Below are 14529 nucleotides of genomic sequence, written 5' to 3' on the forward strand. Positions count from 1 at the left end.
AGCGAGGGAGGGAAACACACACAGCGAGGGAGTGACACACACACAGCGAGGGAGTGACACACACACAGCGAGGGAGGGACACACACACACACAGCGTGGGAGGGACACACACGCACAGCGAGGGAGGGACACACACACACACAGCGAGGGAGGGACACACACACACACAGCGAGGGAGGGACACACACACACAGCGAGCGAGGGACAGGCACACACACACAGCGTGTGAGGGACTCACACAGCGTGGGAGGGACACACACACACACAGTGAGGAAGAGACATACACACACAGCGAGGGAGGGACACACACTCACACAGCGAGGGAGGGACACACACACACACAGCGTGGGAGGGACACACACACACAGCGTGGGAGGGACACACATACACACAGCGAGGGAGGGACACACACACACACAGCGAGGGAGGGACACACCCACACACAGCGAGGGAGGGACACACACACACAGCGAGGGAGGGACACACCCACACACAGCGAGGGAGGGTCACACACACAGCGAGGGAGTGACACACACACAGCGAGGGAGGGACACACACACAGCGAGGGAGGGACACACACACACAGCGTGGGAGGGACACACACACACACAGTGAGGGAGGGACATACACACACAGCGTGGGAGGGACACACACACAGCGAGGGACGCACACACACACAGCGAGGGAGGAACACACACACAGCGAGGGAGGGACACACACACAGCGAGGGAGGGACACACACACACACAGCGAGGGAGGGACACACACACAGCGAGGGAGGGACACACACACACAGCGAGGGAGGGACACACACACACACACACACACAGCGAGGGAGGGACACACACACACACACACAGCGAGGGAGGGACACACACTCACTCAGCGAGGGACGCATACACACACAGCGAGGGAGGGACACACACACACATAGCGAGGGAGGGACACACACACACACAGCGAGGGAGGGACACACACACACAGCGAGCGAGGGACACGCACACACACACAGCGTGGGAGGGACTCACACAGCGTGGGAGGGACACACACACACACACAGTGAGGGAGGGACATACACACACAGCGAGGGAGGGACACACACACACACAGCGTGGGAGGGACACACACGCACAGCGAGGGAGGGACACACACACACAGCGAGGGAGGGACACACACACACACAGCGTGGGAGGGACACACACACACAGCGTGGGAGGGACACACACACAGCGAGGGAATTACACACACACACAGCGAGGGAGGGACACACACACAGCGAGGGAGGGACACACACACACAGCGTGGGAGGGACACACACACACAGCGTGGGAGGGACACACACACACACAGCGAGGGAGGGACATACACACACAGCGAGGGAGGGACACACACACACACAGCGAGGGAGGTACACACACACACACAGCGAGGGAGGGACACACACACACAGCGAGGGAGGGACACACCCACACACAGCGAGGGAGGGACACACACACAGCGAGGGTGCGACACACACACAGCGAGGGAGGGGCACACACACAGCGAGGGAGGGACACACACACACACAGCGTGGGAGGGACACACACGCACAGCGAAGGAGGGACACACAAACACAGCGAGGAAGGGACACACACACACAGCGAGGGAGGGACACACACACAGCGAGGGAGGGACACACACACACAGCGTGGGACGGACACACACACACACAGTGAGGGAGGGACATACACACACAGCGAGGGAGGGACACACACACACACAGCGAGGGAGGGACACACACACACACACAGCGTGGGAGGGACACACACACAGCGAGGGAGGGAAACACACACAGCGAGGGAGTGACACACACACAGCGAGGGAGTGACACACACACAGCGAGGGAGGGACACACACACACACAGCGTGGGAGGGACACACACGCACAGCGAGGGAGGGACACACACACACACAGCGAGGGAGGGACACACACACACACAGCGAGGGAGGGACACACACACACAGCGAGCGAGGGACAGGCACACACACACAGCGTGTGAGGGACTCACACAGCGTGGGAGGGACACACACACACAGTGAGGAAGAGACATACACACACAGCGAGGGAGGGACACACACTCACACAGCGAGGGAGGGACACACACACACACAGCGTGGGAGGGACACACACACACAGCGTGGGAGGGACACACATACACACAGCGAGGGAGGGACACACACACACACAGCGACGGAGGGACACACCCACACACAGCGAGGGAGGGACACACACACACAGCGAGGGAGGGACACACCCACACACAGCGAGGGAGGGTCACACACACAGCGAGGGAGTGACACACACACAGCGAGGGAGGGACACACACACAGCGAGGGAGGGACACACACACACAGCGTGGGAGGGACACACACACACACAGTGAGGGAGGGACATACACACACAGCGTGGGAGGGACACACACACACACACAGCGAGGGACGCACACACACACAGCGAGGGAGGAACACACACAGAGCGAGGGAGGGACACACACACAGCGAGGGAGGGACACACACACACACAGCGAGGGAGGGACACACACACAGCGAGGGAGGGACACACACACACAGCGAGGGAGGGACACACACACACACACACACACAGCGAGGGAGGGACACACACACACACACACAGCGAGGGAGGGACACACACTCACTCAGCGAGGGACGCATACACACACAGCGAGGGTGGGACACACACACACATAGCGAGGGAGGGACACACACACACACAGCGAGGGAGGGACACACACACACAGCGAGCGAGGGACACGCACACACACACAGCGTGGGAGGGACTCACACAGCGTGGGAGGGACACACACACACACACAGTGAGGGAGGGACATACACACACAGCGAGGGAGGGACACACACACACACACAGCGAGGGAGGGACACACACACACACAGCGTGGGAGGGACACACACACACAGCGTGGGAGGGACACACACACACACACAGCGAGGGAGGGACATACACACACAGCGAGGGAGGGACACACACACACACAGCGAGGGAGGGACACACACACACACAGCGAAGAAGGGACACACACACACAGCGAGGGAGGGACACGCACACACACACAGCGTGGGAGGGACTCACACAGCGTGGGAGGGACACACACACACACACAGTGAGGGAGGGACATACACACACAGCGAGGGAGGGACACACACACACAGCGAGCGAGGGACACGCACACACACACAGCGTGGGAGGGACTCACACAGCGTGGGAGGGACACACACACACACACAGTGAGGGAGGGACATACACACACAGCGAGGGAGGGACACACACACACACACAGCGAGGGAGAGACACACACACACACAGCGTGGGAGGGACACACACACACAGCGTGGGAGGGACACACACACACACACAGCGAGGGAGGGACATACACACACAGCGAGGGAGGGACACACACACACACAGCGAGGGAGGGACACACACACACACAGCGAAGAAGGGACACACACACACAGCGAGGGAGGGACACACCCACACACAGCGAGGGAGGGACACACACACATCGAGGGAGTGACACACACACAGCGAGGGAGGGACACACACACAGCGAGGGAGGGACACACACACACACAGCGTGGGAGGGACACACACGCACAGCGAGGGAGGGACACACACACACAGCGAGGGAGGGACACACACACAGCGAGGGAGGGACACACACACACACAGCGTGGGAGGGACACACACACACAGCGTGGGAGGGACACACACACACAGCGAGGGAGGGACATACACACACAGCGAGGGAGGGACACACACACACACACAGCGAGGGAGGGACACACACACAGCGAGGGAGGGACACACAAACACAGCGAGGAAGGGACACACCCACACACAGCGAGGGAGGGACACACACACAGCGAGGGAGTGACACACACACAGCGAGGGAGGGGCACACACACAGCGAGGGAGGGACACACACACACACAGCGTGGGAGGGACACACACGCACAGCGAGGGAGGGACACACACACATAGCGAGGGAGGGACACACACACACAGCGAGGGAGGGAACCACACACAGCGAGGGAGGGACACACACACACAGCGTGGGAGGGACACACACACACACAGTGAGGGAGGGACATACACACACAGCGAGGGAGGGACACACACACACACAGCGAGGGAGTGACACACACACACAGCGAGGGAGGGACACACCCACATACAGCGAGGGAGGGTCACACACACAGCGAGGGAGTGACACACACACAGCGAGGGAGGGACACACACACAGCGAGGGAGGGACACACACTCACACAGCGAGGGAGGGACACACACACACACAGCGTGGGAGGGACACACACACACAGCGTGGGAGGGACACACATACACACAGCGAGGGAGGGACACACACACACACAGCGAGGGAGGGACACACCCACACACAGCGAGGGAGGGACACACACAGCGAGGGAGGGACACACCCACACACAGCGAGGGAGTGACACACACACAGCGAGGGAGTGACACACACACAGCGAGGGAGGGACACACACACAGCGAGGGAGGGACACACACACAGCGAGGGAGGGACACACACACACAGCGTGGGAGGGACACACACACACACAGTGAGGGAGGGACATACACACACAGCGTGGGAGGGACACACACACACACACAGCGAGGGGCGCACACACACACAGCGAGGGAGGAACACACACACAGCGAGGGAGGGACACACACACAGCGAGGGAGGGACACACACACACAGCGAGGGAGGGACACACACACACACACACACACACACAGCGAGGGAGGGACACACACACACACACACAGCGAGGGAGGGACACACACTCACTCAGCGAGGGACGCATACACACACAGCGAGGGAGGGACACACACACACATAGCGAGGGAGGGACACACACACACACAGCGAGGGAGGGACACACACACACAGCGAGCGAGGGACACGCACACACACACAGCGTGGGAGGGACTCACACAGCGTGGGAGGGACACACACACACACACAGTGAGGGAGGGACATACACACACAGCGAGGGAGGGACACACACACACACACACAGCGAGGGAGGGACACACACACACACAGCGTGGGAGGGACACACACACACAGCGTGGGAGGGACACACACACACACACAGCGAGGGAGGGACATACACACACAGCGAGGGAGGGACACACACACACACAGCGAGGGAGGGACACACACACACACAGCGAGGGAGAGACACACACACACAGCGAGGGAGGGACACACCCACACACAGCGAGGGAGGGACACACACACATCGAGGGAGTGACACACACACAGCGAGGGAGGGACACACACACAGCGAGGGAGGGACACACACACACACAGCGTGGGAGGGACACACACGCACAGCGAGGGAGGGACACACACACACAGCGAGGGAGGGACACACACACAGCGAGGGAGGGACACACACACACACAGCGTGGGAGGGACACACACACACAGCGTGGGAGGGACACACACACACAGCGAGGGAGGGACATACACACACAGCGAGGGAGGGACACACACACACACACAGCGAGGGAGGGACACACACACACACAGCGAGGGAGGGACACACAAACACAGCGAGGGAGGGACACACCCACACACAGCGAGGGAGGGACACACACACAGCGAGGGAGTGACACACACACAGCGAGGGAGGGGCACACACACAGCGAGGGAGGGACACACACACACACACAGCGTGGGAGGGACACACACGCACAGCGAGGGAGGGACACACACACACAGCGAGGGAGGGACACACACACACAGCGAGGGAGGGACACACACACAGCGAGGGAGGGACACACACACACAGCGTGGGAGGGACACACACACACACAGTGAGGGAGGGACATACACACACAGCGAGGGAGGGACACACACACACACAGCGAGGGAGGGACACACACACACACACAGCGTGGAAGGGACACACACACACAGCGAGGGAGTGACACACACACAGCGAGGGATTGACACACACACAGCGAGGGAGGGACACACACACACACAGCGTGGGAGGGACACACACGCACAGCGAGGGAGGGACACACACACACACAGCGAGCGAGGGACACGCACACACACACAGCGTGGGAGGGACTCACACAGCGTGGGAGGGACACACACACACACACAGTGAGGAAGGGACATACACACACAGCGAGGGAGGGACACACACTCACACAGCGAGGGAGGGACACACACACACACAGCGTGGGAGGGACACACACACACAGCGTGGGAGGGACACACATACACTCAGCGAGGGAGGGACATACACACACAGCGAGGGAAGGACACACACAGACACAGCGAGGGAGGGACACACACACACAGCGAGGGAGGGACACACACACACAGCGAGGGAGGGACACACCCACACACAGCGAGGGAGGGACACACACGCACAGCGAGGGAGGGACAAACACACACAGCGAGGGAGGGACACACACACACACAGCGTGGGAGGGACACAGACACACACAGCGTGGGTGGGACACACACACAGCGAGGGAGGGACACACACACAGCGAGGGAGGGACACACACACAGCGTGGGAGGGACACACACACAGCGAGGGAGAGACACACACACAGCGAGGGAGGGACACACACACACAGCGTGGGAGGGAGACACACACACACACAGCGAGGGAGGGACACACACACACACAGCGAGGGAGGGACAAACACACACAGCGAGGGAGGGACACACACATTCACAGCGAGGGAGGGACACACACACACACAGCGAGGGAGGGACACACACACACACAGCGAGGTAGGGACACACCCACACACAGCGAGGGAGGGACACACACACAGCGAGGGAGTGACACACACACAGCGAGGGAGGGACACACACACAGCGAGGGAGGGACACACAGCGTGGGAGGGACACACACGCACAGCGAGGGAGGGACACACACACACAGCGAGGGAGGGACACACACACACACAGCGTGGGAGCGACACACACACACAGCGTGGGAGGGACACGCACACAGCGAGGGAGGGACACACACACAGCAAGTGAGGGACACACACACAGCGAGGGAGGGACACACACATTCACAGCGAGGGAGGGACACACACACACACAGCGAGGGAGGGACACGCACACACACACAGCGAGGGAGGGACACGCACACACACACAGCGCGGAAGGGACACGCACACACACACAGCGAGGGAGGGACACGCACACACACACAGCGAGGGAGGGACACACACACACAGCGTGGGAGGGACACACACACACACAGCGAGGGAGGGACACACACACACAGCGAGGGAGGGAGGGACACACACACACAGCGAGGGAGGGACACACACACACACAGCGTGGGAGGGACACACACACACAGCGTGGGAGGGACACACACACAGCGAGGGAGGGACACACACACAGACAAGGGAGGGACACACACACAGCGAGGGATGGACACACACACACAGCGTGGGAGGGACACACACGCACAGCGAGGGAGGGACACACACACACAGCGAGGGAGGGACACACACACAGCGAGGGAGGGACACACACACACAGCGAGGGAGGGACATACACACAGCGCGGGAGGGACACACACACACAGCGAGGGAGGGACACACACACACACACACACACAGCGAGGGAGGGACACACACACACAGCGAGGGAGGGACACACACTCACTCAGCGAGGGACGCATACACACACAGCGAGGGAGGGACACATACACAGCGAGGGAGGGACATTCACACACAGCGAGGGAGGGACACACACACAGACAACGAGGGAGGGACACACACACACAGCGAGGGACGCACACACACACAGCGAGGGAGGGACACACACACAGCGAGGGAAGGGACACACACACAGCGAGGGAGGAACATACACACACAGCGAGGGAGGGACACACACACACAGCGAGGGAGGGACACACGCACAGCGAGGGAGGGACACACACACAGCGTGGGAGGGACACACACACAGCGAGGGAGGGACACACACACAGCGAGGGAGGGACACACACACACAGCGTGGGAGGGAGAGACACACACACACAGCGAGGGAGGGACACACACACACACAGCGAGGGAGGGACACACACACACAGCGAGGGAGGGACACACACATTCACAGCGAGGGAGGGACACACACACACACAGCGAGGGAGGGACACACACACAGCGAGGGAGGGACACACATACAGCGAGGGAGCGACACACACACATACAGCGAGGGAGGGACACACACACAGCAAGGGAGGGACACACACACACACACAGCGAGGGAGGGACACACACAGCGTGGGAGGGACACACACACACAGTGAGGAAGTGACATACACACACAGCGAGGGAGGGACACACACTCACACAGCGAGGGAGGGACACACACACAGCGTGGGAGGGACACACACGCACAGCGTGGGAGGGACACACACACACACAGCGAGGGAGGGACATACACACACAGCGAGGGAGGGACACACACACACACAGCGAGGGAGGGACACACACACACAGCGTGGGAGGGACACACACACACACAGTGAGGGAGGGACATACACACACAGCGAGGGAGGGACACACACACCCACAGCGAGGGAGGGACACACACACACACACAGCGTGGGAGGGACACACACACACAGCGAGGGAGGGACACACACACAGCGAGGGAGTGACACACACAGCGAGGGAGTGACACACACACAGCGCGGGAGGGACACACACACACACAGCGTGGGAGGGACACACACGCACAGCGAGGGAGGGACACACACACACACACAGCGAGGGAGGGACACACACACACACAGCGAGGGAGGGACACACACACACAGCGAGCGAGGGACACGCACACACACACAGCGTGGGAGGGACTCACACAGCGTGGGAGGGACACACACACACACACAGTGAGGAAGGGACATACACACACAGCGAGGGAGGGACACACACTCACACAGCGAGGGAGGGACACACACACACACAGCGTGGGAGGGACACACACACACAGCGTGGGAGGGACACACATACACACAGCGAGGGAGGGACATACACACACAGCGAGGGAGGGACACACACACACACACAGCGATTGAGGGACACACACACACACAGCGAGGGAGGGACACACACACACAGCGAGGGAGGGACACACCCACACACAGCGAGGGAGGGTCACACACACAGCGAGGGAGTGACACACACACAGCGAGGGAGGGACACACATACAGCGAGGGAGGGACACGCACACACACAGCGTGGGAGGGACACACACGCACAGCGAGGGAGGGACACACACACACAGCGAGGGAGGGACACACACACACACAGCGTGGGAGGGACACACACACACAGCGTGGGAGGGACACACACACAGCGAGGGAGGGACACACACACAGACAAGGGAGGGACACACACAGAGCGAGGGAGGGACACACACACACAGCGTGGGAGGGACACACACGCACAGCGAGGGAGGGACACACACACACAGCGAGGGAGGGACACACACACACACACACAGCGTGGGAGGGACACACACACACACACACAGCGAGGGACGCACACACACACAGCGAGGGAGGAACACACACACAGCGAGGGAGGGACACACACACAGCGAGGGAGGGACACACACACACACAGCGAGGGAGGGACACACACACAGCGAGGGAGGGACACACACACAGCGAGGGAGGGACACACACACACACACAGCGAGGGAGGGACACACACACACACACAGCGAGGGAGGGACACACACTCACTCAGCGAGGGACGCATACACACACAGCGAGGGAGGGACACACACACAGCGAGGGAGGGACATTCACACACAGCGAGGGACATTCACACACAGCGAGGGAGGGACATACACACACAGCGAGGGAGGGACACACACACACACAGCGAGGGAGGGACACACACACACACAGCGAGGGAGGGACACACACACACACACACAGCGAGGGAGGGACACACCCACACACAGCGAGGGAGGGACACACACACAGCGAGGGAGTGACACACACACAGCGAGGGAGGGGCACACACACAGCGAGGGAGGGACACACACACACACAGCGTGGGAGGGACACACACGCACAGCGAAGGAGGGACACACAAACACAGCGAGGGAGGGACACACACACACAGCGAGGGAGGGACACACACACAGCGAGGGAGGGACACACACACACAGCGTGGGACGGACACACACACACACACAGTGAGGGAGGGACATACACACACAGCGAGGGAGGGACACACACACACACAGCGAGGGAGGGACACACACACACACACAGCGTGGGAGGGACACACACACAGCGAGGGAGGGACACACACACAGCGAGGGAGTGACACACACACAGCGAGGGAGGGACACACACACACACAGCGTGGGAGGGACACACACGCACAGCGAAGGAGGGACACACAAACACAGCGAGGGAGGGACACACACACACAGCGAGGGAGGGACACACACACAGCGAGGGAGGGACACACACACACAGCGAGGGAGGGACACAAAAACACACAGCGAGGGAGGGACACACACACAGCGAGGGAGAGACACACATACAGCGAGGGAGGGACACACACACAGCGAGGGAGGGACACACACACACACAGCGTGGGAGGGACACACACGCACAGCGAGGGAGGGACACACACACACAGCGAGGGAGGGACATACACACACACAGCGTGGGAGGGACACACACACACAGCGTGGGAGGGACACACACACAGCGAGGGAGGGACACACACACAGCGAGGGAGGGACACACACACAGCGAGGGAGGGACACACACACACAGCGTGGGAGGGACACACACGCACAGCGAGGGAGGGACACACACACACAGCGAGGGAGGGACACAGACACACACACACAGCGTGGGAGGGACACACACACACACACAGCGAGGGAGGAACACACACACAGCGAGGGAGGGACACACACACAGCGAGGGAGGGACACACACACACACACAGCGAGGGAGGGACACACACACACACACAGCGAGGGAGGGACACACACACACTCAGCGAGGTACGCATACACACACAGCGAGGGAGGGACACACACACAGCGAGGGAGGGACACACACACACAGCGAGGGAGGGACACACACACACACAGCGAGCGAGGGACACACACTCACAGCGAGGGACGCACACACACACAGCGAGGGAGGGACACACACACAGCGAGGGAAGGGACACACAGACAGCGAGGGAGGGACACACACACAGCGAGGGAGGGACACACATACAGCGAGGGAGGGACACACACACACACAGCGAGGGAGGGACACACACACACACAGCAAGATAGGGACACACACACACACACAGCGAGGGAGGGACACACACACCGCGTGGGAGGGAGACACACACAGCGAGGGAGGGACACACACACAAACAGCGAGGGAGGTACACACACACACACAGCGGGGGAGGGACACACACACACAGCGAGGGACGCACACACACACAGCAAGGGAGGGACACACACACAGCGAGGGAGGGACACACACACAGCGAGGGAGGGACACACACACACACACAGAGCGAGGGAGGGACACACACACAGCGAGGGAGGGACACACACACACAGCGAGGGAGGGACACACACACACAGCGAGGGAGGGACACACACGCACACAGCGTGGGAGGGACACGCACACACAGCGTGGGAGGGACACACACACACAGCGAGGGAGGGACACACACACAGCGAGGGAGGGACACACACACACAGCGAGGGAGGGACATACACACAGCGCGGGAGGGACACACACACACAGCGAGGGAGGGACACACACACACACACACACACAGCGAGGGAGGGACACACACACACACACACAGCGAGGGAGGGACACACACTCACTCAGCGAGGGACGCATACACACACAGCGAGGGAGGGACACATACACAGCGAGGGAGGGACATTCACACACAGCGAGGGAGGGACACACACACAGACAACGAGGGAGGGACACACACACACAGCGAGGGACGCACACACACACAGCGAGGGAGGGACACACACACAGCGAGGGAAGGGACACACACACAGCGAGGGAGGGACACACACACAGCGAGGGAGGGACACACACACACAGCGAGGGAGGGACACACGCACAGCGAGGGAGGGACACACACACAGCGTGGGAGGGACACACACACAGCGAGGGAGGGACACACACACAGCGAGGGAGGGACACACACACACAGCGTGGGAGGGAGAGACACACACACACAGCGAGGGAGGGACACACACACACACAGCGAGGGAGGGACACACACACACAGCGAGGGAGGGACACACACATTCACAGCGAGGGAGGGACACACACACACACAGCGAGGGAGGGACACACACACAGCGAGGGAGGGACACACATACAGCGAGGGAGCGACACACACACATACAGCGAGGGAGGGACACACACACAGCAAGGGAGGGACACACACACACACACAGCGAGGGAGGGACACACACAGCGTGGGAGGGACACACACACACAGTGAGGAAGTGACATACACACACAGCGAGGGAGGGACACACACTCACACAGCGAGGGAGGGACACACACACAGCGTGGGAGGGACACACACGCACAGCGTGGGAGGGACACACACACACACAGCGAGGGAGGGACATACACACACAGCGAGGGAGGGACACACACACACACAGCGAGGGAGGGACACACACACACAGCGTGGGAGGGACACACACACACACAGTGAGGGAGGGACATACACACACAGCGAGGGAGGGACACACACACACACAGCGAGGGAGGGACACACACACACACACAGCGTGGGAGGGACACACACACACAGCGAGGGAGGGACACACACACAGCGAGGGAGTGACACACACAGCGAGGGAGTGACACACACACAGCGCGGGAGGGACACACACACACACAGCGTGGGAGGGACACACACGCACAGCGAGGGAGGGACACACACACACACACAGCGAGGGAGGGACACACACACACACAGCGAGGGAGGGACACACACACACAGCGAGCGAGGGACACGCACACACACACAGCGTGGGAGGGACTCACACAGCGTGGGAGGGACACACACACACACACAGTGAGGAAGGGACATACACACACAGCGAGGGAGGGACACACACTCACACAGCGAGGGAGGGACACACACACACACAGCGTGGGAGGGACACACACACACAGCGTGGGAGGGACACACATACACACAGCGAGGGAGGGACATACACACACAGCGAGGGAGGGACACACACACACACACAGCGATTGAGGGACACACACACACACTGCGAGGGAGGGACACACACACACAGCGAGGGAGGGACACACCCACACACAGCGAGGGAGGGTCACACACACAGCGAGGGAGTGACACACACACAGCGAGGGAGGGACACACATACAGCGAGGGAGGGACACGCACACACACAGCGTGGGAGGGACACACACGCACAGCGAGGGAGGGACACACACACACAGCGAGGGAGGGACACACACACACACAGCGTGGGAGGGACACACACACACAGCGTGGGAGGGACACACACACAGCGAGGGAGGGACACACACACAGACAAGGGAGGGACACACACAGAGCGAGGGAGGGACACACACACACAGCGTGGGAGGGACACACACGCACAGCGAGGGAGGGACACACACACACAGCGAGGGAGGGACACACACACACACACACAGCGTGGGAGGGACACACACACACACACACACAGCGAGGGACGCACACACACACAGCGAGGGAGGAACACACACACAGCGAGGGAGGGACACACACACAGCGAGGGAGGGACACACACACACACAGCGAGGGAGGGACACACACACAGCGAGGGAGGGACACACACACAGCGAGGGAGGGACACACACACACACACAGCGAGGGAGGGACACACACACACACACAGCGAGGGAGGGACACACACTCACTCAGCGAGGGACGCATACACACACAGCGAGGGAGGGACACACACACAGCGAGGGAGGGACATTCACACACAGCGAGGGACATTCACACACAGCGAGGGAGGGACATACACACACAGCGAGGGAGGGACACACACACACACAGCGAGGGAGGGACACACACACACACAGCGAGGGAGGGACACACACACACAGCGAGGGAGGGACACACCCACACACAGCGAGGGAGGGACACACACACAGCGAGGGAGTGACACACACACAGCGAGGGAGGGGCACACACACAGCGAGGGAGGGACACACACACACACAGCGTGGGAGGGACACACACGCACAGCGAAGGAGGGACACACAAACACAGCGAGGGAGGGACACACACACACAGCGAGGGAGGGACACACACACAGCGAGGGAGGGACACACACACACAGCGTGGGACGGACA

This window comes from Chiloscyllium plagiosum, unplaced genomic scaffold (genome assembly GCF_037043375.1).
Source record: "Chiloscyllium plagiosum isolate Xiang-an unplaced genomic scaffold, Cpla_swu_hap1 HiC_scaffold_21, whole genome shotgun sequence".
In the NCBI taxonomy this organism is placed as follows: domain Eukaryota; kingdom Metazoa; phylum Chordata; class Chondrichthyes; order Orectolobiformes; family Hemiscylliidae; genus Chiloscyllium; species Chiloscyllium plagiosum.